At 39.1% G+C, this 20,691-nt stretch overlaps 1 pseudogene; it reads left to right on the forward strand.

The window, feature by feature from the left end:
- Positions 1-19,057: 19,057 nt before the first annotated feature.
- On the forward strand, positions 19,058-20,473 carry LOC118538907 (keratin, type II cytoskeletal 7 pseudogene; annotated as a pseudogene).
- The last annotated feature ends 218 nt before the right edge of the window (positions 20,474-20,691 follow it).

A 20,691-nucleotide genomic window follows, 5' to 3' on the forward strand; every position in this document is an offset into this window, starting at 1 on the left:
CGGCTTCCCTGCTCCGATACCTGGGAGCTCTGCTGCACTCAGGCACCCCCGGTCTTTCTGTGACCCCGAGGGTCCTGAGACCACACTGTCCCAGAGAGGGTTCCACCCCCCGCTTAGCCACTGGAGGGACGTCCCTCAGCGGAGCCGACTTCTCAAAGTTCCGATTTTGTGCTCTGTGGCTCTATCACTTGCCAGAAGCGGCCGACAGAGGCCCCCTCCCCCGCCGTCTATCCTCCCGAATATCGCCTTGGATTCACTTCTCTGCACGTCCTACCTTCCAGAAAGTGGTCGCTTTTCTGTTCAGAGAGTTGCTGCTATTCTTTTCTTCAATCTTCTGTTGAGTTTGTAGGTGTTCAGAATGGTTTGATCCCCATCCAACTGAATTCCTGGGACCAGATGAAATCCAGGTCTCCTACTCCTCCGCCATCTTGCTCTGCCAGAAAACACCTGATCTTATAAGCAAAAATACTGCAGTCAAAATGTGAATTGGCTCTACTCAATGTCTACTCAAGGTTCTACTCAGTTACTAGCAGAACTAGAATAGAACTCTAAAAATTTTGAGTTAACTTCTGAGGTGAGATTTACTGATAAATGGGTTCAGCCAGTCATCTTTTATAGTTGAAAGCAAGAGTCTGAATCCTCCTCCTTCTCTTTTAAATTTTATTTTTAAATCTAACGTCTGCTTTGGGGACTAGTTCCAACTAAGCTCCTTTTTTTTTTTTAGGAGCGAGAGAGTGAGTGAGCAAGCTAGAGAGCACAAGTGGCAGAGGCAGAAGGAGAAGCAGACTCCCTGCGGAGCAGGGAGCCCGATGTGGGGCTTGATCCCAGGACCGCATGACCTGAGCCCAGGGCAGATGCTTAAGCCACCCAGGCACCCCTGCATCTGAACTCCTTAGCCCTACAGGGTCAGGAGAGGGTCTCACTGGGACAATGAAAAACTCGTGATAGCACCAGGAGAAGACTCTCATCTTCTAAGATTCCTTACATGCAGACGTGTCTGGAAGAACTGGAAAAGGCATCCTTCCTCTCAGCCCTCCACCCCCTGCAGAATAATACAGCTCAAGACATCATGGGTTGCAGTTTTAGCCAAAGTGCCTTTGAAAGGGAGGGAAGATGGGAGGAAGGGGGCTGGCATGCTCCAGGAAATTAAAGAATGTGTGAACAGTGAAGCAACAAGATGGTAAGCCCCCCCAGGCTAGCTAATTGAGACTTGGCTTCCCGGGATGACAATAGAGGAAGAGCAACTGTCTGGTTTCAGAACCAAGATTAACAGGAGGGAAAACAGATCTAATTGGGAGCTGCATTAACTTTTTGAAGAGGCAGATAATGGCTGAGAGGCAGGGTGACTCTGTTCATATAGACAGGCTTATAAGGGAAAGGAAATAGAAGATTTATCCACCGTGGATTTTCTATGCTTGGGCTGATTAATAAACCTCCTCTGAGCCTGCCTTCTCTTTCCTCCCTCTCAGGGTCATTTTGAAACTGGAAGGGGAGCATGTTGAGAGAATCTTTGGGGGCTGGAAAGGGACCAGGTGGTGTAGCAGAGATGGCTGTGTTTTTCTGCCAGATGCAAACAAAAGAGCCTTAGAGCCTTTCTCGGCTTCCCGGGGCCTGAGAGTGGACAGCCCGTGGGCTACAAAGGGGTGGCGGCCTGCTAGTTGTAACCGTGCCAGGGTCAGGATGTCTCACACAAGTTCACGGGGAATTTCGCGAAGCCACTTTGCAGGGGCTCCATGTGGAAGAGCAGGGGGCTTACACGTGGGAGGAAGCCGCAGAGACAAAAGCATTTAGAACAGAAAAAGTTTACTTGCAAAGAGATTTTTGCAAGTGAGTCCAGGCTTTTAAAGACAGCTCTCCAAATAAAATATGTAACAGTTATTTAAAGAAAAGAAATTAAAGTTACCAAGACGACTGTAGTATGTTGATGGTGGAAAAACAACAGTTTTCTCTCTTGATGATCATATACTCAAAGGTGATCCTGTATCTGGGGGCAGCAAGACTTCCGAAGTCAGGAATAAAGTTTCTGTTTTTTTTTTTCCTTTTTTTTAATTGTTATGTTAATCCCATACATTACATCATTAGTTTTAGATGTAGTGTTCCATGATTCATTGTTTGTGCATAACACCCAGTGCTCCATGCAGAACGTGCCCTCCTCAATACCCATCACCAGGCTAACCCATCCTCCCAACCCCCCTCCCCTCTAGAACCCTCAGTTTGTTTTTCAGAGTCCATCATCTCTCATAGTTCGTCTACCCCTCTGATTTCCCCCCCTTCATTCTTCCCCTCCTGCTATCTTCTTCTTCTTTTTTTTTCCTTAACATATATTGCATTATTTGTTTCAGAGGTACAGATCTGAGATTCAACAGTTTTGCACAATTCACAGCACTTACCAGAGCACATACCCTCCCCAATGTCTATCACCCAGTCACCCCATCCCTCCCACCCCACCCCCAATGGCTCAAGGTCTCATTTATTTTGACAATCAGAGCGAGACAGGGCAATCCTGGTTGTTTTCTTGTTATTATTGTTCTCAGGTGCAAGTGCTTAATGGTGTCGGGCTTGGTTTTCAGTAGCTCATAAAAGAGGCAGAACAAGGTAGCAGTTTTGCTTTCATAGACCCTCCCAGTCCTTCTTCCTTGAAAGTGCTGGTTTGGTCACATCTGTGTGCTTAGAACTTTTATGATTCCCATAATTAATTTGATGTTTTATTTGGCTGGTTTTATAAGTATAACAGGGAATGCTGATTCATGCACAAATACCTCCTTTTGATGTGGTTAATAAAACTAGAGCCATAGAATACTAAGGCTTGGGAGTTAGTTTCTGTCTGAAAGTTTTAAAAAGTCTTCAGGGCTGAGTTTTTATCCTTTTTAGTGTGAAAAGTATGTTTATTCCCTTATTAGTTTGTTGACTGAGACCAGATACAAAGAACTGTCCAATTCTCTTCTCTCAGGTTTTGCCTATAATACCTATGAACTGTAGGGGCTCCTACCCTTTCTCATTGTTGCCAGCCAGGACATTACATTCCGTACCATCAATAACGTTAGGATATCACGAGCCACAAAACAGGTAGCAACCCAATTTTTAATAGAAAATTTATAGACATCATTTTCACATATGATGTATAGCTTCTACTCTTTCATCATAGGTTTATTATACCCAATTAAGTGAAATTTATTTTTCCATGTGACATTTCTAGCATGGGAAAGGTTATACATTTGATTTTTTCAATTATATTCTGGTAGAAGTGAGGACATAGTCTTACTAAATCTATGTAAATAACATGATCTCAGAAAGTAAAAAGATTTAGTAAAGTGCTTTGCATAATAGTTAATTATGGTTATCCCTATTTTGAGTTATTTTATAAAAAAGGCCAATCAATTTATGTCACTTTTTCCAGAATCATAGATCTTAGATTTTTCTGATGATTTATTAGCTTAAAACTTTAAGATCTTTCATAGATTTTTTTTTCTGAATTTTGAGTTTGATTGAAACAAAATACCATTTGGAGTATTTTATTCTAGTTATATATGTACATACACACCACACGTGTATATGTTTACACACACACGTGTTTATATGTATAGCCTATTAAATTGAGGTATAGAGACATGAATTTGTCTGCTTCTGGATTAAGAGTCCTGGAATTACTAACTTAGACCCTTGGTACCGACTGTTAGTGATGACAGTGTTAGTTTCCCCTGGCAAGCCTACACCCATTAGTCTATTACTTTAATATAACTGGTTAAGAGAACACAGAATTTACTGAGACTTTTTGGTATTTCTTCCAGAACACTCAGATTTCTGATCTGAATTTTGTAGCAGGATCCTTTAGGCAACTTTGAGGGAAACACAAAAAATTCCTGTCTCTGATAAGATCAGATGACTTGAATTAACTTATGATAAATAGTGTCACAAAGGATAATGGACACCTCTCTTGATGTATAATGTATTATGGAATTTATAAGGATTTACTCAGTGATTACCCCTAGATTAAAAGTATATTGTGGACATTGGCAAATTTTCAAGACATTTTAAGTCATACTGTAATGTGAGTGTTATCATTTTTCTTTTAAAGATTTTATTTATTTATATGAGAGAGAGAGTGCAAGCACAAGCAGGGAGAGCAGCAGAGGGAGAGGGAGAAGCAGGCTCCCCAATGAGCAGGGCTCGATCCCAGGACCCTGAGATCATGACCTGAGCCGAAAGCAGACGCTTAACTGACTGAGCCACCCAGGTGCCCCTGTTATCATTTTTCTAATTAGCAAGGATAGTTAAGCCTAGAGACAATTTTAATTAAAAAAATTTCAGTTGTTGGGAGTTATTATGCCAGTCTTTGTACATAACCATCAATGTATTTCTATCCAATCTGAAAGATAACTCAATTCCAAAACATATTCATGTTAATAACATTTTACTATATATAATTAACTTAGGGAGGTTGAACTTCCCTTTTGATATTCTAGCTTATTCATTATTGTGGGCTTTGATAAATAGTGTGGGGTAAGTAAAAATGTGGAGACTTTCCAACATATCCAGTTATTTCCAGTAATTCTTTTATAATGTGTGTGTGTGTGGGGGGGGGGCAGATCTTTGGTATTATCCAGTCTGGAAAATCCCAAAGATCAGGTTATAAAGGATTAATTATTTTGAATGTAGGGCCTAAATTGGGAAAGGCAATATCCAAAATATTTGTCAGAGGAAATAGAGTCTAAGCTTAAGTCATAGGTGCCTAAAGGCAAGAAATGATTTGTTTCAGACAAGAAAGAAAATAACCATAGCAGCCTGTAATTATTAGAAATTGTAGCTTTTTCAAAAGTGGGCTTTTCTTAAAATTGATTCAAGAACAAATAATGGAAGTACAGAGAGTTAAGAGGCTGCTGACTATAGAGAAGGTGTAGAATGATTTTTATTATTTCTCATGAAGAGCACACAGTTACTCAAAGATCAGTTTGTCATTTTCATTGGAAGAAAACTAAATTCTAGCTTTACTCTTTTTATACACCACCCATGTAGCATTTGTCTTTAAAGAATTCATAGCGTTTTCTCTGTCTCTGGGCTCCACAAGCTAGAGCCCACGGGTCAAATCTGGCCACATCCATTTGTTTATTTGTTGTCTGTGACTGCTTTTGGGGCTAAAACAGAGGAATTGAATAGTTGCAGTAGAGACGTGTGGCTCACAAAACTGAAAGTATTTACTATCTGGCTCTTTCTAGAAACAGGTTACCTATCCCTGAATTCTGCCTTATAAATTAGTTCCTCAAAGTTAAGCCAATTTTATTAAACATTTTAATACTTCCTAGGTACTTCTTTCAAACTTGTTATTTGCAGATGTAAGACCAAGAAAAATACAATTCATTTCCCTCTCACCTTCTACAACTCCTTGTATAGCCTTAAAATTTGTTTTTTTACTATTATTTTTCACATTCTTGCATGATCAAATTTGAAGACAAAATTCATCTTTTTCCTATATAAACCAACAGGAAAATCACATCCATTATTTTACAAATATTTTCATATTCCTTTGTAATGATTATACCTCATATAGTCTCATTCTCTTTCTTAATTGGTTTCAACCTTTAACCCAGGTAATTGACTTCCCTCCACAGGCGCGTGGACTTCCGGGAAACCGGTCGCTGAGAACAGTTGGTCACCACAAGCTCCTTACAGACCGATAGAGCTCCGGTTTGGACGTCTGTGACTCATGTGCACATCTAGTATGCATTTGCCTGTGGTCACCTACATCCCTTTCACCCTTCTTGAGGTAGGAAAAAGAAACATGTATGCTAATATGCCCCCAAGGTATCTGCCCAACTGTGTCCACCTGTTAACTGATAGCTTCTCTCTAATGTATAAAAAGAGCCATGTATATAAACTGTGCTTGGTGTTTTTGCATTCTCTTTATTTCTATGAATTTAAATTTTTAAAGGATTGTGCAAGTAACCAAAAACTTCTCAATTGAATGCTAGTCAAATATCTCCTAGTTAACTGAGGATTTTGGAAATTATTTATTTATGTTTATGCAATACAGTAAAGCACGGTTCCTGTTGGTCTTACGGTTTACCAGAGAGGTGACGTTTAAATTTTCGGTACAGATTCGTAAGAATCAATCCTTTTAAATAAAGACATCGTTTATTCTAATTTAGAATTTATCATTTTTATTTTCTGTAATTCTAAATATTTTGTGGAAATGAGATTTACCTGACCCATAAAATTATTCTAGAGAATTTCAATAGCTTAATTTCAATAGCTTATTTTCATGGGAAAATAAAACCAAGTTTTTTATAAAGTAGATTATTATGGTAACATTTTTCATGCTGGGAAAAGTTTATTTTGTCAAGGATTCACCTTGATTAGCAATATTGTCTGAACTTCATTTTATACTTGTATACAAATTTAAAAACTAACTTTTGCTTAAAACTACTGAAGTTCTCTTAGAATTATTTTTCTCTAACAACTTGTATTTATTTGCATCTTATCTTGGAACTTAGCAACCAAGGGCAATAATTTAATTTAAACTCCCCTGCCCTCCCCCACATTTTATTTTTATTTTTTACTTTTTTTTTTACCAGAGATACTGTTTCAGCGAGTGTCTGAAGCTTTCTCAAAGGACTAGTTTATTTAAAGCATTAGAAGTTCAAGTAATTGTTTATTTTCTGGAAATTCTTGATTTCTTTTACTTTAAATGTATGTACGCTTATTAGTCTTTATAAGCCAATCAAAACAGGAGGGCTGATACATTTTAAAGAATTGATAACCTACTTTATTACTTTTCACTGGAGGTAGGCAAGGGATACCGGTATGTTTGCTCAGGAAACACTTTCCACTTGTACAACTGAAGCATCTTATCAACTCCTGGGCAAGCTAGAGTTTATAACTGGATTTTTCTTTTACTGTAAGCTGTTTTCTGTGGTGCTTGTTCCGTCAGACTGTGAGCGAAGCTAAGGGATGATCTCTAAGGTTTATTTTTCTTTATATTTTGACTTGGCTCTTTTGGGTACTTCCATGGAATTTTTTTTTTTGAGAGACAAGAGAAAAAGTGGTGTCCAGTAACCCCCCGCCCCCAGCCTGCCCTTCCAATTTCTGTGGTTTCTGTTACCTGAGGTTAACCTCAGTCAGGAAGCAGATGATCTTCCTTCTGACTCATTGTCCGAAACGAGATCAGTAATAGTAGCTTAACACTAGGTCCCAGTGCCTGCATCACGCACCTCCCTTCATTCATCACGTAGGCATTTTGTCATCTCACATCATTACGAGAAGGGTGAATACAGTACAATAAGATATTTTGAGAGACCATATAAGTTTTATTACAGTATATTGTTATAATTACTCTATTTTATTATTGTTTTCATCTCTTACTATGCCTAATTCACAAATTAAACTTTATCTTGGGCATGTACATATAGGAAAAAATGTAGTCTGTATAAGGTTCAGTACTGTCTGAGGTTTCAGATTACCGCTGGGAGTCTTGGAATGTATCCCCCATGGGTAAGGGAGGTTACTGTACTCAGAACCCTTTTATTTTCTCTGGAGGCTGTAAAGCACCAGACATGAATTAAAGCCAGCAGTGATCCTGCTTTGCCCATTCCAACTCACATTCTGGCTGATTTACACAGTTGTTTTCAAAATTGTACCAACTACACAAAGCTCTTTCAGAGGTCAGAGCTGTCTGTTTTCAAAGCCACACAAAACTAGTTTCATTAATTTAAATCTTTGTGTGCATTTTCTTTCTGATGGGGATAAATTGGATTGAATTATATATCCTATAGTGTGTACTCATTACAGATTTTTATGTCCAATTAATTTTTTAAATTTTTGAGACAGAAGGTGAGCACAAGTACTATTACTGGACACAGATATAGAAAGAACTACAATTATTCATAAACTATTTATTTATTTATTTATTTATATACAGAGAGCATTTATTGTGTCTAGGTTCTATTAGGCAAGGAAATACAACCATGAAAATTTCATAAACTACTTAAAAAGGCTAATTCCTCTACTTTTGTGAAGCAGGGAACAGACAACATTCACTTACACACACATAGAGAGAGGACTTGCAGCCTCCATTCTATAACTACCGCATGGGTCAGCAAAACTCACTGGTAGGTTGTGGCTGGGTAACAAGATGACCAGGAATACACAACGGATCTCAAAGCCACACAGGTTGGCTGTTCCTCAATTCATAGCTTACTCTCCATTCTAGTGGGAATAACACTGTTTTTCTTCTTAAGTGATTTTAACTCATAATGGTGCATAAACAAGACAAAACACAGAGACACAGCAAGAAGATGTCAGAATCCTTAAGACAAAGAAATATGAAGAGACAAGATTTCTTTTCATCTTCCATTGAACTGAAACCAGATTCTCTGTCATCTTCAACTCAAAGAGACCAGATTGTTGGACCATATAATTAAAGCCAGGCTTCCGATGAAAGTCAGAAAAAACTGGTGGCCAGTGCAAACTCACCCAGAAACAAAACATCAAAAATGAAGCAGAAAAAGAGAAATAGTGAGTGAGACTGAAAGCAGTATTGTGACACAAGATCCTCCCCAGGAGCTGGAAAAAACTTCCCTTGACATGAGGGTCTCCCATGTTCATGCCTGTCGTGGCACTGCAATTTAGTTGGTGCTCACGAATGATACCCCAGGATAGCTCAGTGAAGCTTCCAAGTCACTTATACATTGTGTTTTCTTTTCATGGTATTTTAAATTTCACTTGCATTATCCAAGGCCATACTTTTAAAATCCCAGCCTAGTGTGTTCCTGCCATGGGAAACAGTTTTCAAGTCATTGCTTCAGGAACATTCCCCAGAACAGTGTTTTCCAACCTGAGAATGGGATGGAGAACTATTGAAGGGGACCCATCAGCCCAGGGATATGTCACGTATTGGCTGTGAATTAAATAAATAATAGGCTTCACACATGAATTAAACAATATTTTATAAGTATTTTATGCTGCTATGGTGAATAAAATAAAAATTAACTTAGAAATTACTGAATTCATAGTCCTTTTTTTAGATATCATGTATTCACCACTCAGATACTAAGTCCAGAAACTAAAGGTTGATGTCACTCAGCAGAAGCGAAGGGGGCAAATAATGCTCTGAACATCTTTTACATGAAGATCTTTATACATGCATTGAGAGGAATTAATTGGGGGTTGGGGAGGCTATCATAAATTAACCTATATTTTTTTCCTTGTCACAGTAAAGGTAGGGACACCTTACTGAGGGTGGTTCCCACTGAAAATATGGGAGCAGGGGATGGAGCCTTGATTTTTCCCATGTGAAATTTCTTATGAAGTGAGGTAGGATCCTAGAGAAGAAAGGTGGTGGCCCTCGTTCTTAGTCTTTGAAGTGGAAGATGTGGAAGCTGGCTTCAGTTCCATGTTCCTGGGGGCTGCTCTGTCCTGGGAGGGGCTGTAAACTGAAAGTATGGTCTCTGGAGCTTTCACCTTCAGTCCGGGCTCAACCCCAGGTTCGGGGTGGGGGTGGTGGTGTAAAGACACCATGATTAGGTTTGGGTAGGATTTGATTTTCTTTAAGGATCTGGTGTGAAAGGGCTCCCTCTCCACACAGGGAATACAGTGACAGTGATTTGAAACCCCTAGGTTAAGGAAGAGGAATAGAAAACAAAGAAGAGTAGGAAAAACTCATCAGGAAATGACAGCTTGAGAAGAGGAGGCAAAATTAATTGTGCTGAATAAATGAGCACTTCCTACTGACTTAGGAAGATTTGTGCTAATGCTCATGTGAAGGAAATTAAAATACCCAGGGGAGATTTGCAAATAGTGACACTTCCAGACTGTCTTCCTTTCATAATTCATTTTCATAGCCCTTTTAGGGAATTCTGTACTCATGTTTATAATTCACTCAGAGCCTAAAAGATCTTTATTCCTATTGCATTATCCTGATTTACTTTGCAGCTTGGACTTTTCCTGTTCTTCTCTCACTAGCCCTCTTTTTAGAGTCAAATACCCATTCTTGGAGAGTTCCTTGGGCTCAGCATGTCTTTCCTTCTGAGTTTTCTACCAGATTTTTTCTATAATGCATTCTATAGATCATCAATGTTTCCTTAATTATCCAAGTTGGAGTTGAATCCAAGCAGATACTTCACTCCTTTTATCTAAGGGAAGGAGGAGATTTTTCTGAAATCTTAACTCACTGTGTATATTCAGTGGGGGAAAATGGTCTTTATATTTGGAGAGTTTTGAAATCCAGAGAAAGCATATTTGAATTGTGTACAATTGGTTAAACTTAAAACTGGGAACTAGTATGTAAACATTTAAATGTAGGCAGTATTAAAGCTAATGAAGCAGTTGACTGCCATGTAATCTCTCTTTAAAAAATATTAAAAACTTTAATTTGTCTAACAGTTTGATGTTGTGCTTGGCTTTCTTTGATTATATAAAATTTAGACATTTTAATTTGGGCCACATGATTTTATAGACCTATTTTTTTCCCTATTAATATATTAGTAGAATGTTTTCATTTAACGTATAATTTAACCTAAACAGAAGTCTGTAAGCAAAGAAAAATAGACCTCTATTGTTCACTATTTAAAATTTGAAGAAGTTACTCTTTAGTTTCTTTTTTGTAAGAAGGAAGAGTAGGAAAGAGAAGTTGGTTTTCTTTTTTAAAAAAATTTTATTTGTATTTATTTTATTTTATTTATTTCTTAAAACTTCTTAAATAATTGTATACTCACCAAAAGGTACAAACAAATGTACAGGGAGGTTCTAGGTACCCCTCAACTAGCCTCTCTGTGTGTTAATATACTGTGTAACTGTAATATCAATACCAGGAAATTGACATTGGCATAATCTGTAGAACTTATTCTGATTTCAGCAATTACATAAGTATCATTTGGGCATGCATGCATCTGTGTGGTGTGTATATCTGTATAATTTTATCACGTGTATCGCCATGTAACCACGAGTAGAATTGAGATTCTATCAAGACTCTCTTGTGATCTTCCTTTATAGCTCCCCTCACACCTCTTCCCTGAATCCGTAACCCCTGGCAACCACTCATCTGTTCTCCATTGCTATATTTATGTTATTTCATGAATGTGTAAATGTAATCATGCAGTATGATTTTTTTTCACTCAGAATTTCCTTGACTTTCATCTAAGTTGCCATATCAATAGTTGTTCCTCTTAATTGCTGAGTAGTATTCCATGGTATATATGTACCATAGTTTACTTAGCCATTCACCTGTTGGGGGGCGGTAGTTGGCAGGTTTTAGATATTATGAAGAAAGCTGTACAAGTTTCTTCATGAAAATAAGTTTTGATTCTAGGATACATACTCAAGAGTGCAATTTCTAAGTTGTAAATTCATTTTCAGCTTTTTTTTGAGAGTGAGTGTGTGCACATGAGCATGAGTGGGGGTTGGGAGAAGGGGCAGAGGGAGAGAGAAAGAAAATCTTAAGCAGGCTCCATGCCCAGTGGGGAGCTCAACACAGGGCTCAGGCTCACGACCCTGAGATCATGACCTGAGCTGAAACCAAGAGTCAGGCTCTTAACCCACTGGCCACCCAGGCACCCCAGTTCATTTTTAGTTTTGAAAGGAAATTGTTAAACTGTTTTCCAGAGTGGCTATATCATTTTACATTCCCACCAGCAATGTATGAGTAATGCAGTTTCTTCACATCCTCGCCAGCATTTGATATTACCATTCTTTATTTTAATGATTCTGATATATGCATAGTGATATGTCATTGTGGTTTTAATTTGCATTTCCCTAATGATGTTGAACATCTTTTTTATGTGTTCATAATATATATATATAAATATATATATATTTCCTCTTTGATGAAATGTTTGTCCATATTTTTTGTTTACTTTCTAATTTTTTTTTTTTTTTTTTTTTACTTTTGAGTTTTGAGAGTTTTTTATGTATTATAGATATTAGTCCTTTGTTGGATATGTTGTTTGCAAATATTTTCCAGTCTATAGCTCGTCTTTTTGTTCTCTTGGCAGGGTCTTTTGCAGAGCCAAAGATTTTCATTTGCTGAAGTCCAATTTATCAGGTTTTCCTTTTCTGGAACATTTATAAAGTGATTTTTTTTATAGAGCCTCTAGAACAGTGTTTTGTGAGTTTTTAGTTATTTTTTAAACTTTTATTTTGAAATAATTATAGATTCATAAGAAGTTGCAAAGATAGTACACAGAGGTACCAATGCCATGTACCCTTACCTGCTTTCTCCCAGTGGTTATATCTTATATAACTTTAATACAATATTATAATTAGGAAATTGACATTGATGGTACAGTGTGTGTGTGTGTGTATGTATAGTTCTATGTCAGTTTATCATAGCTGTAGATTCATGTAAATGCCAACTTACTCAAGGCATGGAATGATCTCATCACCACAAAGCTCTCCCTGGTGCTACCCCTTTATAGTCACATCTTCCTCCTACCCCCTCTCCATCCCTAACCACTGGCAACCTCTAATTTGTTCTCCATGTCTATAATTTTGTCATTTAAAGAATGTTTTGTAATTGGAATTATATGGTATACGAATTTTTGAAACTGGCATTTTTTCACTCAGCATAATGTCATTAAGATCCACCTAAGTTGTTATGTGTATCAAATATTCATTCCTTTTTATTGCTGAGTAATATTTCATGGTATGTATCAGTTTGTTCAATTATTCATCCTTTGTCAGACATTTTGGCTCTTTCCAGTTTCTGGTTAATACAAATAAAACTGTAGGAACAATCATTGTGTAGATATTGTGTGGATGTAAGTTTTCATTCTGTGAAATAAATGCCTAGCTATGTGATTGCTGAATGGTATAAGTGTATATTTAGTTTTTAAAGAAACTATTAGTCTGTCTTCCAGGATAACTGTAGTATTTTATATTCTCACCAGCAATGTGTGAGAGATCCAGTTTCTCTGCCTCCTTGCAAGCATTTCATATTGTCGCTATTTTTTAATAACAGCTTTATTGAGATATAATTCACATATTATAAAATTTAATTCACAATTTATAAAATTTAAAGTGTACAATTCAGTAGTTTTTAGGTGATTCAAAGAGTTGTGCAACCATCACCACTATTTAATTTTAGAACATTTTCATCACTCACAAACTCCTTACTCATTAAGCAGTCATTTTCCATCCCTTATTCCTCTCCCAGCCTAGGGCTACCACTAATCTTTCTTTTTGTATGAATTTTCCTATTCTGAACATTTTTTGTAAATGGAATTACACAGTATGGTCTTTTGTGCCTGGTTTCTTGCAATTGGCTAAATGTTTTCAAGGTTCATTGATGGGGTAACATGCATCAGTACTTCATTCCTTTTTTTTTTTTTTTTTTTTAAAGATTTTATTTATTTATTTGAGAGAGAGAGAATGAGAGAGAGAGCATGAGAGTGGGGAGGGTCAGAGGGAGAAGCAGACTCCCTGCCAAGCAGGGAGCCTGATGCGGGACTCGATCCAGGGACTCCAGGATCATGACCTGAGCCGAAGGCAGTCGCTTAACCAACTGAGCCACCCAGGCGCCCCAGTACTTCATTCCTTTTTAAAGCTGGATAACATTCCATTGTATGGATGTACTACATATTGTTTAGCCATTCATCTGTTGATACACACTTGGGTTGTTTCCACTTCTTTTGTAATCATGAACAATGCTGCTATGAAAATTAGTGCATAAGTTTTTGTGTGGTTATATGTTTTCATGACTCTTTGACATATTCCTAGGATTGAAGTTGATGGGTCATATGTTTGGCATTTTGAGGAAATGTTTTCCAAAACAAGCCATTGTCCAGTGGCTACACCACTTATACTTTCCCACCAGCAATATAAGAAGATTGCAGGTTCTTTTTTTTTTTTTACATCCTTGCAAACATTCGTTATTATCTGTTTTTTTAGATTATAGCAATCCTGGTAAGTGTGAAATGATATCTCATTGTGGTTTTGATTTGATAACCCTAATGACTAGTGAGATCGGGCAGATTTTTTGTGTACATGTTGCCCATTTGTGTATCTTCTTTGAAGAAATGTCAGTTCAAGTCTTTTGTACATTTTATAAATAGGTTATATGTTGGATGTTACATTGTATATAACTTTAGTACAATATCATAACTTGAATTATTGATTTGTAAGAGTTTTTTTTATATATTCTGAATACAAGTTCCTTATCAGATATGTTACTTACACTTTCTCCCATTCTGTTGGTTGCCTTCTCTATATAAGCTCTATAGATTGTACCAATGTCAATGTTGATAGTATCCTTTGAAGCACAAAAGTTTTTAATTTTGATGAAGCCCAATTTATTTTTCTTCTGCTGTTAGTGCTTTTGGTACTATATCTAAAAAACTACTGCCTAATCCTAAGTCATAAAGATTTATTTCTATGTTTTCTTTTAAGAGTTTTTTAGCTTTAGCTCTTACATTTAGTCTGTCACCCACTTTGAGTTAATTTTTAATTTATGGTGTGATATAGGGGTCCAACTTCATTCTTTTTTGCATGGATATCCAGTTGTTTCAAAAATGACTACTCTTTCCCCATTGAATATTCTTGGCACCATTGTCAAAAATCAATTGATCATCAATCGATGAATTTATTTCTGGACTCTGTCCAGATGCCATTCCATTGATCTGTATTCCATTGATCTGTATCTCTGTCCTTATGCCAGTACCATACTGTCCTGATCATTATCGCTTTATGTCTTCAAATAAGGAAGTGTGAGTCTTTCAATTTTGTTCTTCTTTTCTAAGATTGTTTTGGTTATTCTGGGTACCTTGCATTTGTTTGTTTGTTTGTTTGTTTTTAAATTTAAGTGATTTTATTTTAATTTATTTTTTATGAAGTTTTTAATTTTAATTCCAATATTGTTAACAAACAGTGTTATGTTAGTTTCAGGTGTACAATATGGAGATTCAGCAATTCTGTATATTACTCAGTGCTCATCATGATTAGTGTACTCTTTAACCCCTGTCACCTATTCCTGCTCCCCCCAGCTCCCATCTGGTAATCATCACTTTGTTCTCTATAGTTAAGAGTCTGCTTCTTGGTTTGTCTCTCTTTTTTTCTTCGCTTGTTTGTTTTGTTTTGTAAATTCTACATATGAGTGAAATCAGATGGTATTTGTCTTTTTCTGACTGACTTATTTTGCTTAGCATTATACTCCTTGTGTTTCTATATGAATATTATAATCAACTTGTGAACTTTTGAAAAAAATGTAGCTGGGATTTTGATAAGATTGCCTTGAGTCTTTAAATTGATTAATAATATTAAGTCTTCTAATCCATAAACATTGGAATGTGTTTCCATTTGTTTAGGTCTTACTTTAATTTTTTTCAATATTTCATAGTTTTCAGTGTACAAGTCTTGCATTTCTTTTGTTACATTTATTCCCAAGTATGTTATTGTTTTTGATGCTATAGTGAATGGAATTGTTTTCTTAATTTAATTTTTGAATTGTTCATTGCTAATGTAAAGAAATACAATTGATTTTTGAATATTGGTCTACTACCCTAACTTTTAAAATAGTTTTTGAGTGGATTCCTTAGGACTTTCTATGCAAGATCATATCAGGGAAGCCCTCACTGATGAGGTGGTATTTGAGCAGCATGTTTCAAGTGGGGACAAGAAGGAGGTGTAAGATCAAAGACCTTGAAATGGCACATGTATAGGTCTTCAAGGCACAGTGGGGAAACTGGTATGGGTAATGGTGAAGACTTTGGATTTATCCTGGAGAAGATGGGAAGCTATTGGGTGGTTGTGAACAGCGTAGCAATATGAAATGATCTTTTCAGGCTCAGTCTTGCCCCTTATTCTAGCCATAAAGGCAGCAATCATTTCCACCTTGAACTTTACAAGTGCCCTACTGTGAGTTTGTGCCACATACTTAGTGTCCTCCCTGGGCTCCTCTACACCTATCGTATGGGACATCCCCTCAGACTCACACGTATACCATTGTGGGGGCAGGTGGGTAGACAACAGGTCCTTGGAGCACCCTTGATCCCTGGGAGACAGAAGCCAATGCTTCTTCCCTTCTCCCAGGCACATGGCTCTGAGAGGTATTCATGGTGCCCCTTACAAGTTCCTCTTGGGACAAAGCATCAGCTGATTGAGTTATACTTTTCTTTTATTGACTCTACCTCCTTTCCTATTTTAATGCCTGTTCCTTCCACCTACACGCTGGGACAAAGAAGACTTTGTCTCATACTTTATGTACACAGAAGCCTTTGTCTCATACTTTGCCTTCAGGATCTTCAGGCAGAGATACACAGGGTTTAGGAAAATCCTTCTGGCTACTGGACTGGGGAAGGGGGACAAGCAAGGGGGAAACAGAAAGAGCAATTAGAGATGATTCAGTTCTTCAGGGAGAGGTGATAGCAACTCAGCTCAGAAAGGTCTGTGAGAGTGGGAGGCATGGTTGGATTGTGGATGTTTTAGAGGTAGAGCCAATAGGATTTGTTAATGAATTGGATGTGTAGTATAAGAGTGCAGAGTCAAGGGTGACCCCAAGTGGATGAGCCATGACAGCATGGAGTTACGGATGCCTTTGGTAGTGGCTAGTTTGGAGAACTTGGTTCAGGAGAGTTAGCCTTGAGAGGCCCATCGGGCATTCAAATGGAGATTCCTTATATTACAAATATTGAAATAGAGACCAAGGGAGGTGAAAAAAAATCACCTAGTTTAAGGTCATATCAGTAAGAAACCAAAATAAAAAGATAAAAGGAAGGCAAAAGAAAAAACCCGTATCTATGTATCATATCAGTATATATCCTAAATGCTTCACCTCCTCTTTCACCTGGCGTTAATCTGTTCCCAGAAATTTTGTGGGGAGAAAAGTCTTCTGGAGCAAGTGTCTGCTTTGGATTTGATGTGGTCTTAGGGACATAATGGCAGGGAAAATGAAGGCTGAATAGTTTCATGCTCTCATTTTATGTTTTCCTGAACATTTTTGATTATGTTACTTATGCCTGAGATCAACTGAGAGGTGGTGGTTCAGAATCTTTGTTACCGCCTGAGGGGGGAGAAGGGAGGCTCAGAAAGGCTAAATGATTTAACTGAAACTGCATAATTAATTAAAGTTTTTGCTGAAATGGAGATTTATGCCATGGAGCTCCCCTGTGCTGTCTCTCTACATCCCCTCCTACCTGGATGAATGTTCCAGTGGAGCCAAAGCCATTCTCTGGGCAGCTCTTCTCAGCCTGGCTTGGGAGTGTTGGAGCCTGGAGCTCTCCACACTGCTTCTTCGAATGACTCTCTGAAGTGACCAAGTGTGATCCACCACAGAGTCCCAGGACCTTACTGGGCTGCCTTACTGAGAAGGATGGTGTCTACTGATATTTCTAAACTGCTTCTGTCTAACGTCTTGCAAAAACCTGCAACTGTTGGAGCAAAAGACCCTTTCATTACTGTGGCAGTAACTGAGTAAGTGAGTCACTCACTGGCCCAAGGCCAAATTCAGCTGTCAGGTGCCTGAAAGTTGTGAAGAGAAGATAATGCATTTTCCTCTCCAGGGAGAAGAAAAAACACATTTCCCTCTTTCATCTGTATCAAAGTTATCATCTTAGTGGTTATCTGAGCTTATAAAACTGAGCTTAAACTTCCATGAGCATTTATTGCCTTTTTTATTTTTAGTACCATAATGTATTTTTAATTTTGTTCTGTAAAGTGTTAACTGTCTTTGTTCAGTACCTTGCACATAGGAGTTTTCTGTCCTATATGCATTATAAAATGCTGATATGATATGAAACACCTAGCATAGATTTGGTGTTGATACGTGGTCAACAGGTGTAAGAATGAATTGTTTTACTAGCCATTGAGAACTGAGTCCTTGAGACCATCCTGGAAAGTTGTAAGAATGTGATTTGGCTTTACAGATATGGTAAAATCAAAGGACAAGGAATGGAAGGAACCATATGAAGTGTAGAGAATGGAAGGGAAAAAAAGAGTATTTTAAAATTTTCTCTATAAAAAACAATAAGAACTAAAGAGCACCCTTATAATGCCACCCAACACAGGGGGCAAACACCAGGTTTTTTATGTTTAGTGAAGATGCATAGCCTGGTGCTGTAAGCCTTAAGTGTTTAAAAAACAACCATAATTACTATGTCTTTGCTTGTCACTAAGTGGGACTCTGAGACATGGTTCCAGCACCAGTACCTTTCCATGATGTGGGGCTTGGTTTTGCCTTGTTAGTAGGATAAGGTGATCAGTAGTAATTGTTGGCAGAACTTGAGAAGGGGTGGACAGACACATGGATACTTCTGCAAATGTCTTAGAACAATATACAGGTCATGCATGGATGATTACAATGGTTTGAAAGATGGTCCCCTTGCTTCCTCTGGGTGTAGTGAGAAGCAGAGTTTTGTCTGTCTGTGGACTGAGAACAGGACCGGCTTCTCCTTTAGTTTGATAGTGGCCACCCTGCTGGGTCCACAGTTAGAAAGCTTTTCACCAGTTCAGGGAATTCTCAAAGACAGCATTGAAGCTAAAGAGAAAATAAAGGCAAATAAAGCTAAAATTAGAAGAGGGGAGTTCAGCATGAAATAAAAATGTAAAAAAGGTGTTATTATTGCCCTCAGATTCATGTTCAAGTTGGCCAAGGTATTTCTTTGCTGGAGTTTTGGGCTTGCCTGGTAGGTTTGGGAGCTCAGAAGAAAAGTGAGCATGGAGGACCAGGGAGCCAGGCTACATCTTATATGTAAACCAGCCACCTAGCTTCTACCCACCTGACCAGAGCTGGTCCCTAACCAGCAAAGATAGAACTGTCCTATGTGCAGCACCAGAGGCCTTCAGATCTCTGAGACAGATTAATGTTATGAATCCTACAAAAAGAATAGATCATTGTTATTAGATTAGATTCAAATAAAATACAAGATGTCTAGTTATAGGTGTATTTCAAGCCATGTAATGTTTGGGACATACTTGTACTAAAAATTATTTATTATATATCTTAATTTCCAAATTTAACTGGGCGTCTTGTATTTTATTTAGTATATCTGGCAACTCTGTATCAGGCTAACTTATTACAAATGATGGTAAGGGGATTCGGCTCCCTTGCACCTGCTCAGTCCAGCCCGGTCTAGCCAGTATGTCCATCCACTTAAGATCCTGGGCCTTCAGTTCGTGCTCCACTGCCTTTCCAGGGTGGGCACCCAGGTGTGCCTGAGCTCTGTACAACCCAGTGGCTTCAGCAGCAGTAGCCTCTATAGCCTGGGTGCTTCCTGGCCACGCGTGGTCCTGTCCTTCCCCTACGCAGGCCCAGTGGGTGCTGGCATCCATGAGGTCACCATCAATCAGAACCTGCTGGCTTCACTGCAGGTGGATATTGAACCCTCCATCCAGCAGATGCACGAGGAGGAGCACGAGCAGATCAAGATCCTCAACACCAACTCCCTCCTTCATCGATAAGGTGCAGTTTCTAAAGTAGCAGAACAAATTGCTGGAGACCAAGCGGGCCCTGCTGCAGGAGCAGAAGTCAGCCAAGAGGAGCTGACCTCCCACCCCCCAGGCATCTTTGAGGCCCACATTGCTGGCCTGTAGAGGCAGTTTGAGTCGCTGCAGCTAGATGGGGGCTGCCTGGAGGTGGAGCTGCGGAATATGCAGGCCGTTGTGGAAGACTTCAAGAACAAGTACCAAGATGAAATTAATCATCCGCTGGCTGCTGAGGATGAGTTTCTGGTGCTAAAAAAGGACACAGATGCTGCCTGCATGCCTGCATGAACAAGGTGAATTTGGAGGCCAATGTAGATGACCTGATTAATGAGATCAACTTCTTCAAGACCTTCTATGAGACGGAGTTGGCAGAGCTTCAGTCCCAGATCTCGGACATGTCCATGGTGCTGTCCATGGACAACAGCCACTCCCTGGACCTGGATGGCATCATCGTTGAGGTCAGGGGCCAGACCAAGAGATGGCCAAATACAGCCAAGCTGAGACTCAGGCCTGGTACCAGATCAAGTTTGAGACCCTCAGGTCCAGGCTGGGAAGCATGAAGACGACCCCTGGAGTACCCCACTGAGATTGCAGAGATGAACTATGTCATTCAGAGGCTTCAGGCTGAGATTGACAGCAGCAAGAACCAGTGTGCTCAGTTGGAGGCTGCCATTGCTGAGGCTGAAGAACATGGGAAGCTGGCACTTAAGGATGCACGTGCCAAGTAGAAGGAGCTGGAGGCCGCCCTGTGGCAAGCCAAGCAGGACATGGCATGGCAGCTGTGCGAGTACCAGGAGCTTATGGATGTCAAGATGGCCCTCGACATTGAGATCCCCACCTCCCCCAAGCGGCTGGAGGGCGAGGAGCGCAGTTGGCGGGAGATGGTGTGGGAACTGTGAACATCTCTGTGCTGAACTCCACTGGTGGAGGTGGCAGGACGCTGGCCAGGCTGGTCTTCAGAGGAGCCATGAACAGCAGTGCCTTGAGCTTCTTGAGTGGCGGAATGCCTGGGGCCATCAAGTCCTATTCCATCAGGACCTCAGCTGCCATCCACAGGAGCATAGGAAAATGAGCCCTGGTGTGCAGAGACCCGTACCCCTGTCCTCCACAGTCACAGGAGGACTCCCATCCCTGGTCCCAAGACTGGCAGGCAGTCTGAAAAATGATGTCAGAAGAGCTTCCAATAAATCAGCCTTTCTGGAAATAAAGCAAAACCTCAAAACAAAAACAAAAAACAAATGATGGTAAGAGACATTACCTGCTTAGGAATAATAAAATCAAATGTCCAGG

This window comes from Halichoerus grypus, chromosome 12 (genome assembly GCF_964656455.1).
Source record: "Halichoerus grypus chromosome 12, mHalGry1.hap1.1, whole genome shotgun sequence".
Classification (NCBI taxonomy): Eukaryota; Metazoa; Chordata; class Mammalia; order Carnivora; family Phocidae; genus Halichoerus; species Halichoerus grypus.